The sequence below is a fragment of the Medicago sativa genome, chromosome 4 (assembly GCF_051527215.1).
Source record: "Medicago sativa cultivar Bolivia chromosome 4, Bolivia_mono, whole genome shotgun sequence".
NCBI classification, from domain to species: Eukaryota; Viridiplantae; Streptophyta; class Magnoliopsida; order Fabales; family Fabaceae; genus Medicago; species Medicago sativa.
The window spans coordinates 17114815-17138580 of NC_140752.1; the positions used below are offsets into that span (position 1 = coordinate 17114815).

The 23766-nt window shown below is 33.3% G+C and overlaps 1 long non-coding RNA gene and 2 pseudogenes across 3 annotated transcripts; 1 reads left to right on the forward strand and 2 right to left on the reverse strand.

The window, feature by feature from the left end:
* Positions 1-738: 738 nt before the first annotated feature.
* Positions 739-8484, reverse strand: LOC146926815 (disease resistance protein RPP2A-like; annotated as a pseudogene). Its single transcript, XR_015005523.1, has 8 exons — positions 7898-8484; positions 6775-7765; positions 6188-6499; positions 5896-6041; positions 3479-4583; positions 2885-3162; positions 2046-2832; positions 739-1741 (listed from the first exon to the last, which is right to left on the reverse strand). The product of XR_015005523.1 is annotated as a disease resistance protein RPP2A-like (transcript).
* A 491-nt stretch (positions 8485-8975) lies between these two features.
* Positions 8976-23457, forward strand: LOC146926816 (uncharacterized; annotated as a pseudogene). The gene is made up of 8 exons (XR_015007936.1): positions 8976-9243; positions 18092-18368; positions 19148-19942; positions 20360-21324; positions 21560-21678; positions 22325-22328; positions 22444-22516; positions 23300-23457. The product of XR_015007936.1 is annotated as an uncharacterized LOC146926816 (transcript).
* On the reverse strand, positions 11824-12766 carry LOC146926817 (uncharacterized). The gene is made up of 2 exons (XR_015005531.1): positions 12308-12766; positions 11824-12221 (listed from the first exon to the last, which is right to left on the reverse strand). It is a non-coding gene; the product is annotated as an uncharacterized LOC146926817 (long non-coding RNA).
* Positions 23458-23766: the final 309 nt, after the last annotated feature.

The following is a 23766-nucleotide window of genomic DNA, read 5'->3' on the forward strand; positions in this document are numbered from 1 at the left end:
GCATAACCAATCAGAAATCAATTCAGGAACCACACCACCCGTCTTCCTAACATTGAAGATTCTTCCTTTGCAAATTCAACATTTTTCATAATCAACATCATATTCTTCATTTTATTGCAGTAAAACCGTGATTACCTGGGGCTCTCCCCCAAGGTTCCTTTTCCAATACAATGCATTTATAGAGTCGGATTCTATAATTAGACAACGCATTTATAGTGTCCTGTTTTTTGTAGAACCGATCAGACCGACTGCTCCGGTCTGAGTTTAACAACTATGGTCTAAATAAATCATAAAAACTAACTTAAATCTCTAAATCTAATGAAGAGTTAACCTTTTAGAGACTTTTCTTGAATCTAGAATTTGTCAAAAAGTTTCTAAAAATTTTGCGATTATTTGATAGGTTAAGTTTCACATAGAAGTTTTGAATTAATTATTGTTTATAAATGTTGAAGTTTAGAAAACAAACTGTTGGTAAAGTTTGGTTATGATCAGATATTTTGCATGTGTAATGAGGCACAAGATGTATCCATCCATCAAGGCATTTAATTGAATATGTCATTGTCACATGAGGTCCTCAGTGGCGCTATCAACCAAAGGATATACTTAAAGCTTCCATTTATTGTCCATCTCATTAGTAGATGTGTCAAAAAAGGCGAACCTTACAATAAAAACCAATAGTTCCTAGCACATCCATTTATTAGACCACATTATCGAGGGATTAGACGACTGAAACTGGTATGAATAGAAATAACTATATTATAATGTCAAAAATGTTCGAGTACAACTAAAAGGACATGAGGTGTACAATACTAATATCCTAGTCGTTATAGAAAAACAAACCAACAAAACAACAAAAGGATGAGCAACATGGAAATAAACTTAAGGATATAAGTGAACTCAGAACTCGACCTACGCGGTATCTGGGCAATGACATCCTCGAGCTCTTCTAATTTGACCTTTACTGCAGTAACTGTCTGCTCTAGTCGGATAAAATCTCCCCTGAGCTCTTCGACGGCGTCTAAAATACGAGCTCCTAGAATCAGTCCAATGGTCTCAGGTGTTGCTGCTGCTTGCAGCTCAGGCACACCCTCGGGTAGAGGAACCTGTTGCTCCTGATCACCCTCTGCTACAGCTGCACAAATCTCCTCAGCTACTGCCTCCGCAGGCTGGTCAAGGTCATGCGGTACTAGCTGTACCAGTCCCACGACATCAACATACCACGCATCTGTGGGTCTAGTTATCTGCAAATGGTTCACTGTTCCCTCTCCAAACTGATTGATGACCTCATTATCACCTCCAGAAACACGACTATTATTATCGTAATTTCCAAAAAAAATAACATCCGTTTCATTGTTAACTGGTTCCTCATATAAGAGAGATACTGTAGTCTTCTCAACAATGAAACCTTCCGGAAAAACAACCATAACCTCCACTTTGTTACCAGGTTCTAGATTTGATGTTATGCTCTGCCAATCCTCATCATCAAACGAGGTTAGTGTATCTCTTTTATAAACCTGAATGGTTGTCTTTGTGTAATTTATGATCAACACACCTTGGCAACCTTCTAATGTTATGTTTTCCGAGGAAGAGTAATAGACAACAAACAATATCATACTCTTCAGGTTCCGCCCCGTCATTGTTGGGATATCAAATATTATGGAACAACCTTTGGAACTAAAGCTTGACCATTCAGAGTTATTGTTACACGGGGGAAAAATGAATCCCAAGTCTCATCTGCAGTCTGTAAAACAAAGATATGTTTAAATGCCTCAAATTAAAAATTTCGAGGATCCAAAGAAAAAAGCATTGTCTAAAAATGGTTTTTTTTCCTTAAATCTGTACTTTTCTTGTAATTTAATTCTTAACGTGATATATGTGTGACTTAATCATGGAGTTGTTGACAATTCACACCCATTTCACAAATTTTTGTCTAATTCAAATTATGGACAAAATCATTTTTTAGAAAAATATAATTTCAGGCTGCATCCGAAATTCCTGTTTGCTTTTTTAAAAACTAGATAGGTACGTAGAAGAATTATTCAAACCTGTAAAACATTGTCTACAGCAATATCAGAGACTTGGCATTTTCTTCCCATTTGAAATAAGAGAGATTTCAAGTGATTCATTGACCCTGAATTGCGAACTTTACGAAGAAAATCATCAATTAAGGGAGAAGCATACATATCAGAGATCTCTGAAGGAATTGAACTTGCACTTGCTTCTAATTTCTGATAACTTGTGGCTTTTAATACATCCAAAAATCTTGCTATATCTTGAGTTAGTTGTAGATCTGAACCAAACTCCACACAAAGAATTCGAAGTTTTTGAAGGTCTTTGGAAGTACCAAGTGATGACATGGACAGGGATGTTTGAACTTGAGATATCACATTATTTGATGGCGACATCCAAGACCGAATGAGAGAAGGGAATACATCACGTGAAAATCCTTCAAAGCCACTTAGAGAAATATATCCAATGTTTTTCATTCTTACTATTGAAAATGGCACTTTTGTGATGGCAGTCTTATCTGCAATCAAAGTAATTAACGATTCCATCTGTTCCAAGTCCTCTTCCAATTTTTCAATCATAGAACATCCTGAAAGAATCAAAGTTTCCAACGATTTTAATTTATAGATGCTTCTTGGGAGCTTCCGAAGACCTGTGCAGTCTCTCAAATTTATTAGAAGAAGTTTATGTAGAGATCCAATGCTATGGGAGACCGTAGACAAACTTGGACAGTTTTTGAGCACAAGCTTCTCAAGATTAGGTATGTAGGAAAAGTCTGGGGTTTCAGTCAAATCTAGAGAATAATAGTAAGAGAAGCAAAGAAGAAAAACATATCGGAATTTGGAAGAATGTATATTTTCCACTAAACCTTTACAATTTTTGTACCTGGCTCTTGTTCCATAATTGCTTGAGCTTACTATATTTTAATTCAACGGCAACTAGACTTCCTTGCTGAAATTCTGCAGGAACGCAGGTTTCTGCAAATCCATGCCAATACAGCCACTTAAGATCTCCTGAAAGATATTTAAAATCTCCCTCCAGCTTCACCCCAGCGAGGCGAAGCAATCTGAGTTTATTCATCTTCTTAAATGCTTTGGTTTCCAAACAATCTTTTCTTGGAAACTCCAAAGCCAGTCCCTTGATAGCTTCTGTTCCCTGAAATTAAGAAAAAGAAATCGTACAAACAGAAAACAAATATATTAATTTTGGAATTTGAACCTATAACATGTGTGCAAAAAATCATTCAGTGATAAAAAAAAAGCATTCAAAAATTTTATATTTAAAGGTTAAATAAACAATTTTTATTTTAGCAGAGACTAAAACTGCGTGAGAGTTTATTTTGTAGGGACTAAAAAAGCTATTAGAATTAAATAAGGACTAAACTTAGAAGATACCAATTTTTTAGTGATCAAAAACATATTTAACCCTAAAATGAATGAAATCAATTTTCATAAATTTTCAACTCTCTTACCTTACGCTTTTCTAATATATCAAACACCTCCCCATGGCGCCACAACCTACTGCGTTTCTCAGGATCTGATGGTGCTTCCTCATAAATTATTTGTCTTCCCATATCTCTTAACAGATCATGCATTCTAAGCTTGTTTCTGTTGTCAACAGTTACAAGGACTCGCTCAACAAGTACTTTAATTCCAATATCAGCAAAAAACCCACACCCATTTAATATCTGTATGACATTCTTTTTGTCCATCCCAATAAAGAAACAAGCAATATCAAGGAATATTTGTTTCTCTGTAAAATCTTTTAAACCATGGAAGCTTACTTTTAGTTTCTCATGTACTTGATCATGAGGAATGCATTTGAGTTTCTCCAAAACTTTCTGCCACTCTGTTATTTCACAGTCAGACAAATAGGATCCAAGGACTTCTAGTGCTAGTGGCAATCCCCCAGAATAAGCAATCACATCGCTTGAATATGTAACAAAATCTTCTTTCGGACTTGGTTGTTTGAATGCATGCCAACTAAACAGCTTAAGTGATTCAATTTCGTCCATTTCTTCTATTGTATACATTTGATAAACTCCACACAATCTAAGAAGATGCATATCTCTTGTTGTGATTATTATTCTACTCCCTGGACCAAACCAATCACGGCTACCACACAAGGCCTTTAGCTGCTCCAATTCATTCACATCATCAAGTACAAGAAGAACCCTATTTTGGGAAAGTTTTTCCTTCAACATATTTTTCCCTGATTCTAGATCACGTATCTGGAATGTCAATGTTTTGTAAACATCATGAAGTATCCGTTGCTGTAGAGAAACTTGATTAGTATCTGTCTCCCATAACTCTCTTATATTCAAAAGAAAGCTCCTTCCCTCAAATTTGCTTCCAATTTGATTATAAATGGCTTTGGCAATGGTTGTTTTGCCCATACCCCGCATTCCCCATATCCCTAGAATTAAAACATCTTCTGATTTTTGTATGTTTAGTAGCTCAATCGCAGCTTCCACACGAGATTCTAAACCCACTGGATGTTCAGCAACAAATAGTTCTGTCTTATCTAACAAACGGGTGACGTGTTCAACAACATTCTTGATATCAGCACTTTCATTCCTATAAAATATTAACCAGTGATATGCTTCAACAATCAATTGTATGTCTGTAAGCATTCTCCAACATATGCTTCTACCAAAAGAGGAGGGAGAACTATATGCATAACTTAAATGGCATTGCAATGGGAAATGAAAGAGAAGCACAAGAATCGGTGAAATAGTAATCTGTTATCATTGATTAGAAGCTGAGTTAAATAAGTTTAGCATGATTGAGTGTAAATCATTATTACTGGTACTCCAAAAGTCACTCTACAGTAGTTTAAGAATCTCTAGTAAGTCTATGAATTTACATATGGATGTTCTGGTATATTAGTTGTTTTATAATAGAGGATCAATTTTAAGCCTCAAATACTCTTCTTCTGCAAAATTCTGCATTAGTATAAACTCACCATATCCTATAGTGTTGTCAATGATTCAATTAAAATGATACCTCAAGAATACAACAAACATAGTAGAATTCGGTGTGCGAACTCTTACACTATTGAATAGTGAAGAATGAAATATATTTGAGATAAAGATTCATGGCTTCCACAATGTACAAACAACTACCTATCTATCATGGAAATTTCAGTGAACGATCATAGAGAAAATAATAGATATAAGAAGGGATGGATCCAAGAATTTAGTGAACGGGGGGCCAAATTATTTGAGTATATACTTGAATATTGTTAACATTACCGAGACACGCCGTTTAACCACCATTGTCGGAAGACTTTCGACACCCTTGTTACAAATTAACCCTAGCCTATATCCATTCCCCTGTTTTGTTATCTCTATATTTTCAAAAATTACATATATTAAGGAGATATATTGAACATTTTTAGGGTCATTTGATAAATTTTTGGACGCCTCCATGATGGAAGAGTTTTCTAATTATTATTTTTCTTTTTTTAATATGCAACAAATAATTTTTCCATACTGCTCTCTATAATGATTTTTTGATAGAAATTGAAAAAAGAACAAAAAATAAATAAATTAAAATTAGATCTAATCCTATAAGGATAGGAAATAGCATAAAAATTTTGCTTTTCAATTTATGTTCATTAAATTTACATGACCTCAAACAAATGATCATTTAATAAATAATGATCTCCTAGAAAAATATGCTATATTTGTATGCATTTTAAAAATGTCTTAAAGAACGAGGAGCCCAAGACGATGATTTAAAAAAAAGGTAAATTTAAAAAAAAAAAGTGATAATATTTTAAGGAGGTGAATTTTAAGATGGACACAAATATTATTACACCTCCATGGCCTAAGAATTTTTAGCGTCACTAACAAAATACTCTAAAAGACAAAAATAAATAAATAACCTGGAATCTATGAGGACAAACCCTGCTATACCACCAATATCAAAGAGTTCTCTTTTCCAATTACTCTTTGTGGATTCATCCACGGAAATTGTAGATATAAGATCATCAAAAGCTTTCCCAAATGGACCTTCCTGATGGCGTACTCCCTCCGGTCACTATTATAAGCAAAAAACAACTTTTTAGGTTCATTCATTAAATGATGTATTTGGTTTATATTATTGACTAAATACATCATTTAATGAATGAATCTAAAAAGTTGTTTTTTGCTTATAATAGTGACCGGAGGGAGTACTTCTGAAGGATCTACTTCATAGAACACTGGCACAACAACCAGACCCCTGTTTCTGCCAATTTCCATTATCTTCTCCAACTCTAACATACACCATCTTGAATTAGCATAATTTGTAGACAAAACAACGATAGCAATTCTAGACTGTCCAATGGCTCGCAAAAGTGAGATTGAGATATGATCTCCTCGTTGAATCTCGTCATCGTCTTTGAAAACATAAATGCCCGCATTTTGAAGAGACGAATAGAGATGTGACATGAACTTTGCCCGATTGTCTTCCCCTCTGAAACTCAAGAACACATCATACATCTTTGGCTGAGACATCAAACAAAATCGTAGCTTAGATATATGGTTGATGAGATTCTTGATACCACTGATACATCATCAACTATGAGCTTACCAACAATTTGTTTGTTATTACTTTTCAATTAGAGTCATATTAATTAACTTCCGATGTTCTTGTAATGATTTTAAAACGAAATGTTAATAACTTATTTCATTATACATCAAGCAGAATTAACCTCAAAATCACACACACACACACACACACAAAAACACACACGCGCGCGCGCGCACACAAACCCACTCACCTGATCAATGTTATTACTTGATTTCCTTTTAATGATATCTCTCGCCATGGCTTGTAACAGAACATGAATTCCAACCTTGTTATTCTTGTCAATGGTTAGAAAGCTCTTGTCTTCAAGGTTACTTATCTGGTGAGCTGCAGATTGTGTTGACCTATTTAATATTTGAATTACATCATGTTGGTTCATGTTGTCAAAGAAACATGCTATATCAAGGAATATGTGTTTCTCTTCATCACTCAAATCATTAAAACTCTTTTCTAGAGTTTCTAGTAGTTGTGGAGCAGGAATGGAAAATCTTTGGAGACTCCTCAACACTCCCTTCCACTGAAGTACATCCTTTCCACGCAAAAACATCCCAAGTTCCTTAAGAGCAATAGGCAATCCCCCAGAATAAGCAACCACCTGTCTAGAAAGTTCACTAAAATCTTCTTGAGGAGTCGTTGCTTGGCTGAACGCACCTAAATTAAAAACCCTAAGCAATTCACTTTTGTCCAATTCTTTCACTCTATATATATGGTCAATTCCATGCTCCTTGAGTATATGTCTATCTCTTGTTGTGATGATTATTTTGCTTCCTTCACCAAACCATTTAGGCCTTCGCGGGCACCAAGCACTCAGCTGCTCCAATTTATCAATATTGTCAAGTACAAGAAGTACCCTTTGATGTTGAAGACCTTGTGATGAAACCTGATGATCATTATATTTTCCCCAAACTCCCCCAATGTCTTTGAGGAAACTCTTGTGTTCAAAATAAAGACCAATTTGATCGTAAATGGCTTGGGCAATGGTTGATTTACCAATCCCTGTCATCCCCCATATCCCTATTATGAGAGGACTTTTTGATTGTTTCAATAGTTGAATCACATCTTGCACACCATATTTTACACTGGGTGTACAGGAATTCGCACAAAAATCACTATTCTTGTTTATCACACATGTAACATGTTCAACTATATCCTTAATATATTCCTTAGTCAATACATATTCGTACCTGTATAATATATGAACAAAAGACGATTATATGTATAATATTCTTCAACAATTTAAGTGCATAGGCCAAAAGAAAGGTGTAAATTAAAACCACAAGTCTCAATTACTTTAAAAAGAACTTAAAATTAATTACTTGTATATGGGTCTGAGTATGAGATCACGTGATCCTAAATATTTGTTAGCTTTAGTGATAGCTGCTACCCAGGTCATGAACTTGTCCTTTTCTTTAAAGATTTGCTTCATTCTATCCAGAAAATCATGAAAAATGTCTCCTCCAAACATATCTCCATGATAGAAGGGAGCGACACCTTGATAGAACACAGGCAGAACAACCAAATCTGAGGTTTGGCAACACTGAGTTATTTTCTCCAATTCTTGTACACATGAACTTGAATTAGCATAATTTTTTGAAAACAAGACTATAGCGACTTTGCAGTCTTGAATTACATTCAGCACAGACTCTGCCCATTCTCCATGTTGAAACCTCTTAATGTCCCCAAAAACAACGATTCCAGCTTTTAAACTAAGAGCCTCTTCGAGACACGAAAGTAAATAACCCTTGTCTTGAGTGCAGAAACTCAAGAACACATTGTACCTTCTCTTCTTTGGATCAGTAGTAAATATGGATTCAAATTCCTGGTGGATTGTGGAGGAGGAAGTGAAGGAAGACATGGATGGTTTTGATGATGAAAATTTCTTCATATTGATAAGTGAATCTGAAATTGCAGCAACAACAAAAAATCAACAACTGAAATGATGAGGCAATGTGATCTAAATTCTAGAACAAGTCAAAAGTCCTCTCAACAATAAATAAATAAATAGAATTATTATTACTTCCATATGGAGGCTTCCTTGATGCATGACTAAATAAATAAATAAATGAAGGGTTATGAAGAATTCAACTGAATTGAAAATTAAATATTTGAATTAGAATCAGTCATGTTTTATTTGATCTTAATTTAATTAGGAAGCAAGAGTCATCTCAATAAACTATAGAATTATTACTTACATTTGGACAACTTGCAAATAAACTATAGAATGATTACCGTGATTGCACCATCGAAGAAAGACCATTGATACAATGATAAATAAATAAAATAAATGGAGTGTTATGATTAATTTTGAATTGATTAAAAAATTTCAATTGACAGAGAAGTCCTTATCTAAAAAATGGGTATTTAAAATTAGGGGGAAGATGCATTGCCAGCGACTCTACTTCTATTCTTCACCTGATACTTCTTTTCAGCAATAAAAATTAAAAATATTAAATGGGTGTGTTTTTTTTTTGCTGATATTGGAATTAAAGTCCTTGTAGAGCGAAACCTTGTAACTGTTGAAAATAGGAACAAGCTTATAATGCATGATTTTTTGAGAGATATGGGAAGACAAATAATCTACCAAGAATCATCATTTGATCCTGAGAACCACAGTAGGTTGTGGCGCGGTGAGGAAGTGTATGATATATTACTAAAGCAGAAGGTAATTACTACTTATAGCACTTCTTGTATGGTTTATACAACAGTGAAGGAAGCGAACTAAACATTAAGGAATCAATTATTAACAATCATTTGGATTCTTAATTCACTACTACATATATGATATTTATTTAGTAACAATGCCATGTAACAAAGAAAAAAAGCGTTACTGTACGTTTAACAATTTTTGAAACATTTTTTAGAAAATGTTACCAGAGCTAGGTAAGTTGGTGACACTAATTGCAATACTCTGAGGAAAAATATTAACTCGTGTGGCAATTACGGAACATTAATTTTAATTAACATTAACATTTGTTATGTAATTTAAAAAAACAATTATGAAAAAAAATATAGAGCTAGGTAGTCTCTGGAATGCCTTTTTCTTTGTTATTACAATGGTTGAAGGGATTCTTAAGTTTTGGAGTGTTATGTTATGTCGGTCAGTTTTGAGTGATGTTTTGATTTTTTGGTTCAATTCCGTCCGTCCCAAATTGTTTGTCGCCTTAGAAAAAAAATTTGTCTCAAATTATATGTTGCTTTACAATACCAATGAAACATTAATGTTACTTTTCCTATTATATCTTAACTATTTATTACTCTTTCTTCTTTCAATTTTTTTATTTCTCTTTCTCATACCATTTATTAAGGATAATTTTGTAAAACAACTCATAATATCTCTTTCCCACACGATATTAATTACATTTCTTAATATGTGTGAAATGCCCAAAACGTCATACAATTTGGGACGGAGGGAGTATTTGGTTTTGCTATTGTATGTTGGTCTGAGGTTATTGATATCAGTGCAAGTTTGTCTATGTTGCTGCTTGTTTATTGATAGTTAGTAGCAGGGTCTTTTTCGGGTTCATATCAAAAGTATCATTTTTTGGTTATAGGCATAGGAGGATTTCTGGTTTTTACCTTGTGTCTCTTTACTAGTTTTATTGGGTTTTGGCTTAATAAGCTGAAATCTATGGTTTTGTGGTTTATACATGATATATCCATGGAGCTGAATTCTATAGTTTTTTAAATTCGTTGCAGGTTCTATTGTAACGCCCTCATTTTTATTTAATTATTTTTATTAAGTTAGAGTCTATTTATGTGATTTATTTAAATATGAGATGTGTTAGTATTTTATTAAGTGGCATTATTCTATTATTTATTAGAATATGAGAATTTTTAGTGTAAGTAGAATTGGAGGTTAGAATAGAAAGAAGAATAAGTTATTGGGCCTAAATAGATTTAGGAAGAGTGATTAGTATTATAAATACAGAAGCTTAGGTTAGAAAGAGTTTTACGTTAAACCGCTTTTTGGACCGCTTTTTGGAGAAAGGGAAGAACTCAGAGAGAGAACCCTAGGAACGAAGAACGCTGCTTTGATTTCAGAAAAACTATCTAAGGTAAGGGTGAGACTATCTTTCACTAATATTAGGTCTGTGAATCATTAGATTGCATCTAACATGATTTAGGATGAGTTTGGGGAGTCTCTATTTACTATAAGAGTTGTATGAAGGGTTTGTGTTTTCTTCCTTGTTTCCATGATCTTTTAATAAATTCTTCTTATATGTTGTAGGGATTATATGTTTGATTTTGGTTTTGAAGTGTGATTGAAATAGGGTTATTCGATAGAATTTTTATTGTGAGAAATTGTTTTTGTTTTAGGTGTATACGGTTTAACCTTGATCGGCTATAAAACTGAATCCTAGAGCAATATAATATACGCTTCAGAATTTTTGTTTTATGCAAATCCTTTTGATTCCAATTTTATAATATATTCCTTAAGAGTTCCCTTGCCACTTTAATTCAATTTCAATTCTGTCATTGAATTGTTTGGTTGCTGTATCTCAATTAATTATTATACCATTTATTTTCGATTCCTTTTGCTGCATGTGCTTGTCACTTGTTTGTGATGTTGTGAGCTATATGAAATATGCTAACCTTAGGTAACTAGCAGCTAAGTTTTAGTATGCATAGAATTGTAGCACTAGCAAAATAATTGATCACTGGAATTCAACGAAACAGATGACCATTTCATTAGTCAAAACTAGAACGCCGACCCGTGCAACGCACGGGTCTCACGGGCCGGAATAATTTGATACATAATAAAACGAATAATTAATAAAGTTTTTAGTCCCTATAAATATATCAAATTTAGTTTTTAGTCCTCGTAAATTTTTTTGATAGATTTTGGTTTCTATAAAAAATTTCAGCACGTAGTTTAGTCCCTAATAAATTAAAATTTATTTAATTATGCTTAAAATTTTAAATTTTTTAATGATCTGTTACATACTTGTTTAAAACATTATAAAATGTTCCTTCGCTTAAACATATACTAAGCAAAGGCAAGCATACTAACTTGGTTTTATCAATCTGTACTTTTAATTTAACATGTGAATGCGTGGGATCTAGTTACTCAAGCCAAATCAGTATTGGGTTTTCTTCATCAAGCATACCAACTTGGTGAATGACTATCTAACATTTAGAAAAATATTAACACCTTCCGGAGGTAAATCTAAAAATAAATTTCGTACATTTAGAGGTCGAAGCGCTAATAAAAGACAATGATAATAAATTGTTGAATTAATACTTATGGCAATGAATAAATTTATTTAGGTGGACTGGAAAAAGTTTCCTTAGCTAAGTAAATATAGCCGACACAGCAACTTGAAGAAAATTAAAAACCAAACTGTAAAAAACAAAAGGAAAAAACACAGATTATTTAATGTCTGATTTATGCAGATTGAAGGAATTCGATAACAAAGCAAACGACTCTAGCATTCGAGCAAGCTAAACATCTTTGTCGTCCTTGTGCTCAATTTTGACACGAACAACTCTGGTAGGTTTTGTGGCCGACGTCTGGCCAGCTTCATCATCATCAACAACCACATAGTCAATGCTATTAGAGGACCTCTTAGCACCTGTTTTGGTGGTTGGTGTGTCAATCACACATGTATTGCTGCATGAGTCCTCGGCATCTGGTACATCCTGCAGACATTGGTGGCAAACAATTTGATAAATTGTGTTACGGATTAAACCTTTACGGACTCATGAAAGATTAATGTAATAATTACCATCTGAACATTTGAATTGTTTGGCGCAGCACAATCCACACTAAGCTCAACAACAGATCCATCGTCGGAGTTATTAATTGTATTTGTTTCTCTACTGACTTTAGTCTCGTAGAGCTAACGTGCCTGCATGCACCTTCCATTCCACCGTAAAGACTCATCGCCACTGTATCAGAACACTTTTCACCACTGTTGCCTCCATCGATTCCTCACCGAACAGATCAGTTACCATACATTGATTGATTAGTAACTAATTTAGTAAGGGAACCATAGTTTCAATTATAAAATTAAAAAAGTATACCAAAAATTATATTAGGAGAATACCAGCACACAGATTTGTTAGCAAACAAATGAATAGTCACGCAACCGTTTAAAATTCCAGAGTAAACTTAAAAATGTCGTGATTTTATAGGAACTAAACATATTTATTTATAAACATAAAATTTCATTAGATATAGATAAAGAAACTTTAAATTGTAATAAGTTAAATATAAAGTATGTAAATAAATTAAAAATTAAAAATATAATTATGTCTATATATACTATATTTTATTACCGTGTTTTTTAAATTCGTTTAAATATTATTTTAATTAATGGTTAAGAAAAGGGAAAATTTCTTATACGATATTTAGTGTGACAATAACAATAGTTAAATATCATAGTAATATGAAATCATTAATATAAATATGATAAAGGGCGACAACGGATTATACCCATGTTGGAGAATCGACTTAAACTAAACAATTTTAGAAGCTACTATGCATGTGTTTGATTATGCGGTGACCAAAATTGAGTTTGATTGAATTGATTTTATATATTTTTTTTGAAAAATAAAAGAAGGATTATATTAATTGGAAATGGATCCCAAATTTCTTTTGGATTTTCTTCTACCCAAATCTTATTTAAAAGACTTAAACGCACTTTTGGCCCCTAACTTTATCATAGTTGCAATTTTGGTCCCCTATTAAAAAAACCACTTTTTAACCCCCTAAGTTTACCCTTTTTTTCAACTTTAAGGTCCCCTTAATCTTGACTCTATCAACGCCCACGTGGCTCATCACTTAAGTGAGTTGGACGCCACATGCATTATTTTTCAATTAAATTTAAAAGAAAAAGCCACATGTGTATATTATAATTAAAGAAACAAAAAAGAAAAAGGTAACGGGAAGGGGCGCACGTGACAATCTTCATCTAAAACACAAACAACGATGTCAGCAGTTCAACATCTTACAACATGAACAACAACAAACCACTTATTATCAAAAGAAAAAAAAACTATGGTCCTCTTTAGAAAGAATTTATCAGGCCACACTCATGCTTTCTCACCTACCATTTCTTCTTCTTTTTCATGGATAAGAAAATTCAAGGATGAAGGTGACATTCACAGCCATGGTCATGTGTATTTATAGTTATACCGTATGAAAGAAAGAAGTAACAAACAACACTTTTGTGTTCTTAGTAAAGTGGATGAAAAAATGGGGGGAAAAAATTAGGTTTAGGGTTAGCTTTACGGATTAAGCATTTACCACGGTTTAGGGTTTATTTTTATCGAGAGAAACAGGTTTAGGGCTTCGTATATATAACCAAAATATTTGCTTCATAAAAAAAAGGCGAGGATAAGAATAAAATTTGTGCGATGCATTTTTTTAGATGGAATTTGTTATGTTAAATTGCAATCGTAAAAGTGTAGAAAATATTTGTTTCAAAAAAAAAAGGAGGATACAAATGAAATTTGTTAGGTTAATTTTTTTTTTTTGAAAGGGAAATTTGTTAGGTTAATTAATAAATAAGGATTCGGATGGCCAAAACTATAGGAAAACAAATTTCGGATTTAAGTGAATTGATAACAAATTTCGGATATGACCAAAATTATAATTAGAGATAAATATGAAATAGTTGTTTCGGAAAATAGAAGAGATAAATACGAAATATTTGTTTTGGAAAATAGAAGAGATAAATATAATATGATCAATGGCTAAAATTGAATGGCGCCTAAATGCGCAAGATCCAATGGCTTAGAAAAGTGGATGAAAAAATGGGGGGAAAAAATTAGGTTTAGGGTTAGCTTTACGGATTAAGCATTTACCACGGTTTAGGGTTTATTTTTATCGAGAGAAACAGGTTTAGGGCTTGTATATATAACCAAAATATTTGTTTCATAAAAAAAAAGGCGAGGATAAGAATAAAATTTGTGGGATGCATTTTTTTAGATGGAATTTGTTATGTTAAATTGCAATCGTAAATGTGTAGAAAATATTTGTTTCAAAAAAAAAAAGGAGGATACGAATGAAATTTGTTAGGTTAATTATTTTTTTTTTTGAAAGGGAAATTTGTTAGGTTAATTAATAAATAAGGATTCGGATGGCCAAAACTATAGGAAAACAAATTTCGGATTTAAGCGAATTGATAACAAATTTCGGATATGACCAAAATTATAATTATAGATAAATATGAAATAGTTGTTTCGGAAAATAGAAGAGATAAATACGAAATAGTTGTTTTGGAAAATAGAAGAGATAAATATAATATGATCAATGGCTAAAATTGAATGGCGCCTAAATGCGCAAGATCCAATGGCTTAGAAAAGTGGATGAAAAAATGGGGGGAAAAAATTAGGTTTAGGGTTTGCTTTACGGATTAAGCATTTACCACGGTTTAGGGTTTATTTTTATCGAGAGAAACAAGTTTAGGGCTTCGTATATATAACCAAAATATTTGCTTCATAAAAAAAAGGCGAGGATAAGAATAAAATTTGTGCGATGCATTTTTTTAGATGGAATTTGTTATGTTAAATTGCAATCGTAAAAGTGTAGAAAATATTTGTTTCAAAAAAAAAAAAAAGGAGGATACGAATGAAATTTGTTAGGTTAATTTTTTTTTTTTTGAAAGGGAAATTTGTTAGGTGAATTAATAAATAAGGATTCGGATGTCCAAAACTATAGGAAAACAAATTTCGGATTTAAGTGAATTGATAACAAATTTCGGATATGACCAAAATTATAATTAGAGATAAATATGAAATAGTTGTTTCGGAAAATAGAAGAGATAAATACGAAATAGTTGTTTCGGAAAATAGAAGAGATAAATATAATATGATCAATGGCTAAAATTGAATGGCGCCTAAATGCGCAAGATCCAATGGTTTAGAAAAGTGGATGAAAAAATGGGGGGAAAAAATTAGGTTTAGGGTTAGCTTTACGGGTTAAGCTTTAGTAAATAAGATTTTCTATGTTGCTTCCACCTAAGCATCTGAATTATTATTTTTACTACCGAGACTTATTCTCTATCACATAATGACTTCGAAAATTATTACAGTATGACTTTTAGATTTAGATATGACTATTTTGCTTATGTAAATCAAAATAAGATATTCCACCTTAAAGTGATTTGTATAGCGATAATTGATATAATAAAAATTATTTATGTGTTTGAAATAATAAGTTTTAGATGATGAATTGAATTGATTAGATATTAATTGATGAGCAAAGATTATTTATTTATTGATGTCTTATTTGAAAATGTCTTATATAAAGATGTGTTATTTAAAGATGTGTTATATAATGAAGTGCTATTTGGAAGATGTGTGATTTAAATATGTGTTATTTATGATGCTTATGTTGATGCGATGTTTAAGATGTTGATGTTTATCATTTGATACTGTTAAGTTATGATGCTGATATGATGTGACTTTATAAGTGTTGCATATGTTGTTGTCGATCTTATTTAAGATGTAAATGTCGGTCTAAGTCAAAGAGTTTGTTTAGTCGTCGAGTCGTTATGAAGTCATCAAGTTGTTAAGATGTCATGTTGTCAAGATGTTAAGATGTCATAGATGTTCATGAAGTTTCTAAGACGTAAGATGTTGAGTCCATGCATACTCATTTAAAGATGAGGGCTCATGCCCTGGAGCTTTTGCTCAACCACGACGATGGAGCTTTTGCTCAACCAGAGACGAGGGCTCATGCCCTAGGAGCTTTTGCTCAATAGCGACGAGGGCTTATGCCCCAGGAGTATATTTATGCTCATAAGCGACGAGGGCTTAGCCCTAGATTGGTACCACATGCATTTGCATTTTCATGATGATTCAAGATGGTTTAAGACGTTAAGAGTTGCATAGTCGAGTCTAGATGCATTGTCAAGTCAAGTTGTTAAGTTGTGATGTTTTAACGAATTACTTTGTGATGCCTTTTAGTAAGATGATATGTGACGATGATTGTGACTGCTATATGATGATATATTGCTAAGATGAAATGTTGATGTCTATGTATTTGATTGTAATTGTTAAATTATAAGATGTTTATATTGTTAAATGTAATTTATGATTTATGAGCTTAATATTATTGTTTGAGAAATCTCACCCCTTCTGTTGGAATGTTGCCATTACGTTGGTAACGCGCAGGTAACCAGGACTAGCTGTTCACATTGTGTCTAGGTGCTCTGATACGTAACGGGATGGGGGCTTGCTTTTATTTCTATTCCTTACGTGTCTTTTATGAACTTTATGAATAAATATTGAACCAAGACTTATGAGATTTTTTATGAGGCCTGCGTGCCAAGACTTTTATTATGTTGAACTATTTTTCCGCTGCAAAGTTTCAGATTTTTGATGTTGAATTTTGAAGGATAATTATTATTTATTCAGTTTATGAATTTTAAGAAGTGTAGCATTCCGTTTAAAAGTTGTTGAACTATGATTTTAAATAAGAAATTTTTACGTTGGGAAAACGGGGTGTTACATCTATCGTCTCCGGACCATGGTGATTCAGAATTCTCTGCTATTGTTTCTAGTATTATTTATCAGTTATCTTTACATTCCAACTTTGAGGTGAAGTTTGTTAGGAGACAAGCGAACATGGTAGCTCATAGTTTAGCTAGGGCGGTCTGTTCTTGGGCTAGTCACCATATTTTTGATTCTTATCCTTCTTGTATTGGACATTGATTGATTAATGATAATAGTTAACTTTGTTTCGGTAAAAAAAAAAATTTGTTGCAGGTTCTTAAAAAGTAAAAAACCATGTGGTCAAGTTGTGGTGATGAAAGCTTAGGAGGCTAAACGATTGCATGATTGAGGATATTGCTATTGCAAAAATTAGTGGCGCTATTGATGTGCACTACTTAGTGTGAAAATGAAAACATAATAAGAAGGAACAAAATTAGTGGGGCTATAGATGGGCACTAGTATGTAATTGAAGTTGTGTTGCATTGTTTCCATTATGAAATCAAATTTCATATGTTTGTAACATATTTGAAGTTGGAAATTTGAATGAAGTTTGATCTTCTAAAATTGGTTAATTCAAATATGAATGAAGTCCAGGGAAAGAAAAATTTGGTAGATTTCACAATTTTTTTAGTCTAGACATTTTTACAACTTCTCAAAAATGATAACTGTAACATTTTTTAATTGTTACCGGTGATACAAAAAGTGTTACAATAATGTAACATTTTGCGACACTTTTTAATTGTTACAGATAATACTCTAAAATGTAACTAAAGCTCTTTAGTAACAGGGGCTTTACCTGGCAATTGTTCAAATGTTACTAAATTCAATTAGTAACACTTTTCTTGATTTAGTAATAGTTTTCAAGTGTTACTAAATCTCAATTATGTTGTACTGATTATCAAATGAAATATTAAAAATAGTTTTTTTCACAATTGTTTTAATTTTTTTTGCTAATGATATGGGTTACAAATGTCAAAATTATTATAGACTACATTACAAAATGTTTAGCTACCAGATAAGCTATTCGTTTTTTGTTTTTTTTTTTTTTTTTGGTTTTTCAATTTCAGCGAACAGAAGCTGACAAGGGACTGGCTTTGGAGTTTCCAAGAAAAAATAAAGTTTGTCTGAATACCAAAGCATTTAAGAAGATGGATAAACTCAGATTGCTTCAACTTTCCAGGGTTCAGCTTAATGGAAATTTTAAATACCTTTTCAGGAGAACTTAGGTGGCTGTCCTGGTATGGATTTTCATCAACTTATACTCCTGCAGAATTTCAACAAGGAAGTCTAATCGTCATCCAATTAAAATATAGAAATCTCAAACAGATATGGAAGGAGAGCCAGGTACAGATTCTGTTTGATATTTTGCTCATGATTTTTTTCTTCCACTCTTCATATTTCCCAGAAGCTGTAATTTTTTTATCGATAACAAGCAACAAATTTGAAGTTCTCGTCTCATCTAGCTCTTTAATATTTTTTTAAAGTGCACTTTTAGAAAGAAGTTAGGCAATGCTTTTAGATTTTGACAAATTGGTGAAAGTTTGACCAAATGCCTTTCATTGTGAGAGATTATAGTGAAAGTTTTACTAAATTCATGTTCTGAAGCATCTTGTATTAGAGTATCAGTTTGAGTGGAGAACTATTGAAAACTCGTCTTCCCAATTCTCTATCTCCGTGCTACTCTGTGTCTGATTTTTGTGTTCAGTAAACGTTTAACAAATAGTAGGCATAACATGTTAGCTGCACATGTGTAACATTAATCAGCCTCTATTTCGGTGTATCATGTAATACTTCTGTTACACACGGGTAAAATGTGTCATGTCTATTACACCTCACTATCTAACAACGGTTAAAAAATTAGACAAATGAGGAAATGATTAGTATTTATACACAAACATTTCCATAAATTAAAACGTTTCAAAAAATTATATATTAGCTCCTAAATTAAATATTCAAAGCGAAATCATTACTGGTATAATTATTAACCAGATTTTAGGGATCAACAAAGCCAACAAACACTAAACAAATAAGTGATTGACACATTCTTGTGTCAAGGTTTAGTCAAAAAGTCATACTTCAAAACTTGAATCTATATGTTTTTCTCTGGTTTTATTTTCTTGCAGATGCTAAAGAATGTAAAAATTCTTAATCTTAGTCATTCTTTGGATTTGACTGAAACCCCAGACTTTACATACTTGCCTAATCTCGAAAAGCTAGTACTCAAAGACTGTTCAAGTTTGTCTGCTGTCTCCCGTAGCATTGGATCTCTGCATAAACTTCTTCTAATAGATTTGACAAACTGCATACGTCTTCATAAACTTCCGAGAAGCATCTATAAATTAAAATCTCTAGAAAATTTAATTCTTTCAGGATGTTCCATGATTGACAAATTGGAGGAGGCCACTTGGAACAGATGGAATCATTGACAACCTTGATTGCAGATAAGACTGCTATAACAAAAGTGCCCTTTTCAATAGTAAGAATGAAAAACATTGGATATATTTCTCTAAGTGGCTTTGAAGGATTTTCACGTGATGTATTCCCTTCTCTCATTCGGTCTTGGATGTCGCCATCAAATAACGAGATATTCATAGTTCAAAAACATCTGCATTCATGTCATCTCTCAGTACTATCAAGGACCTTCTAAAGCTTCGAAGTCTTTGTGTCGAATGTGGCTCAGATCTACAGCTAACTCAAAATGCAGAAAGACTTTTGGATGTATTAAAAGCCAAGAATTGTCAGAAATTGATAGCAAGTGCAATTACATCACGGATCTCTGATATGCATGCTTCTCCTTTAATTGATGATTCCCTTGTCAAGCTCACACTTCAGGGTCAAATAATTACTTGAAATTTGTCTTAATTCAAATTGGAACGAAACACCAAGTCCCGAGTCTTGCCAAAGATCGCATTTTACAGGTTTGCCTATCTCTTCCGCATATATATATATTTTTAAAAGTGAATTGAAATTATTATTTTCTATCAAATTATGTTGTCCTTAATTTGACCTAGACACCAATTTAATTGTTAACGTTTTCAAACTTATTTTACTTTACTAGTTTGTGAAATGAGTGTAAATAACTTCTTCATTAACTCACACATAATTTTAGTCAAGAATTAAATTACAAGCGAAGTACATTTTTAAGGAGAAAAAAAAATACCATTTTACTTTTATTTCTACTTATATTACACGATCATGCATATGAAAAGACGATATACCATTTTATAAGTCTTAAGTATGAATGATAAAATAACTTACGTATATATAATGAATTTTTTTTCTTTGATCTTCTAAACTTTTTAATTTGAGTCATTTAAACACTATTCATTGTTCAGACTGCAAATGGGACTTGGGAGTTATTTTGCACAATAGTTCTGAGTGGACAACCTTTAGTTGCCAAGGATGTTCCATTATATTTGATATCCCAACAATGAAGGGGCGTAACCTGAAGAGTATGATGTTGTCCGTCATCTATTACTCTTCACAGGAGAACATAACATCAGAAGGTTGCCAAGGTGTGTTGATCATAAATAACACAAAGACAAACATTCAGGCCTATAAAAGAGATACACTTGCCTCCTTTGAGGACGAGGACTGGAAGAGCTTAACATCGAGTCTAGAACCTGGTAACAAAGTGGAGGTTATGGCTGTTTTTGGGGAGGCATTCAATGTAGAGAAGACAACAGTATCTCTTTTGTATGATGAACCAGTAGATGAGGTTATGGTTGACAAAGAAATGGAACAGTGCAATGCAGGAGATAAGGAGGATGTTACTGTTTCTGGAGATGTCGATAAGAATGTTAATGTTAGTGATTATATTGATGTGCCAGTGAATAACAATATTAGTGGTCCTGGTGAAGATAAGCCCTCACATTCAGTAAATACAAATTGTATTGTTTCTAGTGATGATGAGTCAACCGACAAAGAAACTGAACACTGCAATGGAGGAGATGAGGAGGATGTTACTGTTTCGGCAGATGTCAATAAGAATGTTAATTTTATTGATGATGTTAGAAATTGTATTGTTTCTAGTGATGATGAGTCATCCGACAAAGAAAATGAACACTGCAATGGAGGAGATGAGGAGGATGTTACGGTTTCTGATGATGAGTATTTCGATGCGCCGTGGGATAACAATTTTATTGGTCCTGGTAAAGATAAACACTCAAATGCAGTGATTAAAAATTCTATTGTTTCTAGTGATGATGCCCTGGCAGCAAATCAGAATTATGCTGTCTCTTTTGGTGGCGATATTCCTGCAGATAAAAATGTTGTTATTGTTTCTGGAAAAGCTGAAAATGTGAGTGGTAATAGAATATATTTATTCTTTTTTTCTTCAAATAGTTTTTTTCTTTGGTTATAATGCAAGCAGGATTTAACAACTGAAGCTGTTGGACATATTGAATTGCTCCAACTGCTGTATGCAGGATTTAAGCAACGCGCATTTGAATTTAATATACATAACATATATTTTTCAATGACATTTTTTATTCCTAAGTTCCTTTTCCTTTTCCTTTGGGTTATCCGTATATTAGAGATTTCATAGACTATTCACCAAGCTGCTTTCCCTTGTTCGTGCTGTTCTGATCTCTCGCAATTTCTGGTTGGGTCTGGTTGCCATTCTGGTTTGGATCACTTGCCGTGGTTCTAAGAAGTGATGTAGTCTAAACCTCTGTACAAGGTAAGAACATATCTAGTCTGTGTCGAAACATGTGTGTTGAATGTAAAGAAACCATAGTTATTATTGAAGGGAAGGGTTTTAACTTTTATAGGAGTGGAGATAATTAGTAGCGGTATAAAAATAGATATTTTGTCTGGTTGAGATGAAAGGAAGAGAGATAATCCTCACTTTGTTTCGCTCACAAGGGAATGAGATATATTTTAATGACATAAAAATATCTAATTTGTATACCGTTGCAACATTTTATGGTACAAGTTACCTTTTATGTTACAAATAATTGGAGAGAAGTCAAAATTGAATGAGGGGAGATTTTGCTCCCCTGTATTATCCTCCATTCTATTCCAAGGTATTGAACCAAAGTAGAAAGATAAACAATCCCTTCCTAACCTTTTTCTACATTTTCAACAATCAAAGCACCATGTTAACTTTTTCGAATGGAACTATCCATTCCGATTTGTAAATTTCATCCAAAATTGCGCACTTCAATTATGGGCCCCTTTAAACACATGTGTAGCACCTTCACTTCACATCAAAGGCGTGTCAGATGTCCGATACCGACACATGTAGTTGCATTTTAATATTTAATTTTCTCAAATTATTGCAAGTGTCTACGTGGTAGTGCTGTATTCATGTTTATGTCGGTGCGAGCAACCTCTCAACTGCACTTGAACATGAAGTAGTGGGATTGATTTTAAACTCTACTGATGGACAACTTCAACACGCGGCAACATGATGCAGCTGAATCCTGTACTTGTCTGCGAGGTTTAGGAACTTCAAGAGGAAGAGGTCCCTATGCCACCAGATAGCTTCGGTACATGAAACCATTATACATCAGGGTTAGGTCATTTTTTTTGGGAGGGGGTGGGGTGGGGGTGTCCTTAAGATACATTTGTCCTAAGGTCGTCTCAGGATCATGTTGCAGCTCAGCTGTGAATTAGAGATGTAATAGAATTTTATTTTGATTATTTTTACAATAATATCTTATGACTAACGTGACAAAACTTCTATGGTTTGCAGGAACATGGTTCTCTAAGAGTGGTGATCGATAGACGGAAAATGAAAAAAGATGGACATAGGTCATGAGTACATACAGAATTTAGTAGACAAAGGTCTGATGTTTGAGTTTGTTGAGAGGCGGTATATAGAGATGGAAAGTTTCCACCTACTGCCTATGGAAGTGAAGATCATGTTGGATGATTTTTCATGCATACTTCATGTACCAAACACTAGTTCCTTCATATCATATCTAATATCCAGAAACATGGTGTGGCCTTATTTATGAATTCAAGAGGTCAAAACTCGTACAGGAAATCATGAAGATCGAAGAAACAAGAGGTTGACATGTTTGCTTTAGTTGGTTGCGTGATGTCTACCAGGAGTAGTTAGATGATGACCATTTGAACTATGCAAAAATAGCATTTCTGCTGCATGTTGTGGTACTACCATTTATTGTGATTTGAGTGCGACGTTTGTGAAAGTTGAACTCTATTTGGTGTCCTTACTAGTTGTTCTAGGTATGCATGGTTGTGGCTACCTTGCATACTTATGCATGTATCTCAGTGTGCATTGCACATTGGAAGTGTGGCATGTGTAGATCCTATGGATGATAATGCAGCTAGAGGGCCTTATACGATATGCAAAAAAGTTCCTCGATGGATAGAGCACTTGCTTCCACAGGATTTCACACCTTTGCCTCGTACAGCGATACCACCTCTTACCACACTGATGAGGGAGTCCCTCCTAGGATGTTAGTGACGGAGCTGTCCGGATATTATAGTCTATGCTTGACACATTGATGGTAGCAAAAGACATTGAGGTTTGGAAATCTACTTGTAGCATTGGCAATGAGTTTTGTTTCGTATTAGTAGAGAAGACAAAACACTTGATTTCACCAGTCGATTGGTATTATTTTGATTGTATGTACATCCTATCTTATATAGTATATAGCTTATATTTTAGGAAAATGCTATATAGTACTACGATCATACATTGGAAAGCTAACCAATCAATGAAGGGGAGAGAGACAACATCGAAATTTTATTTTTGAAGGTGATCCAACAT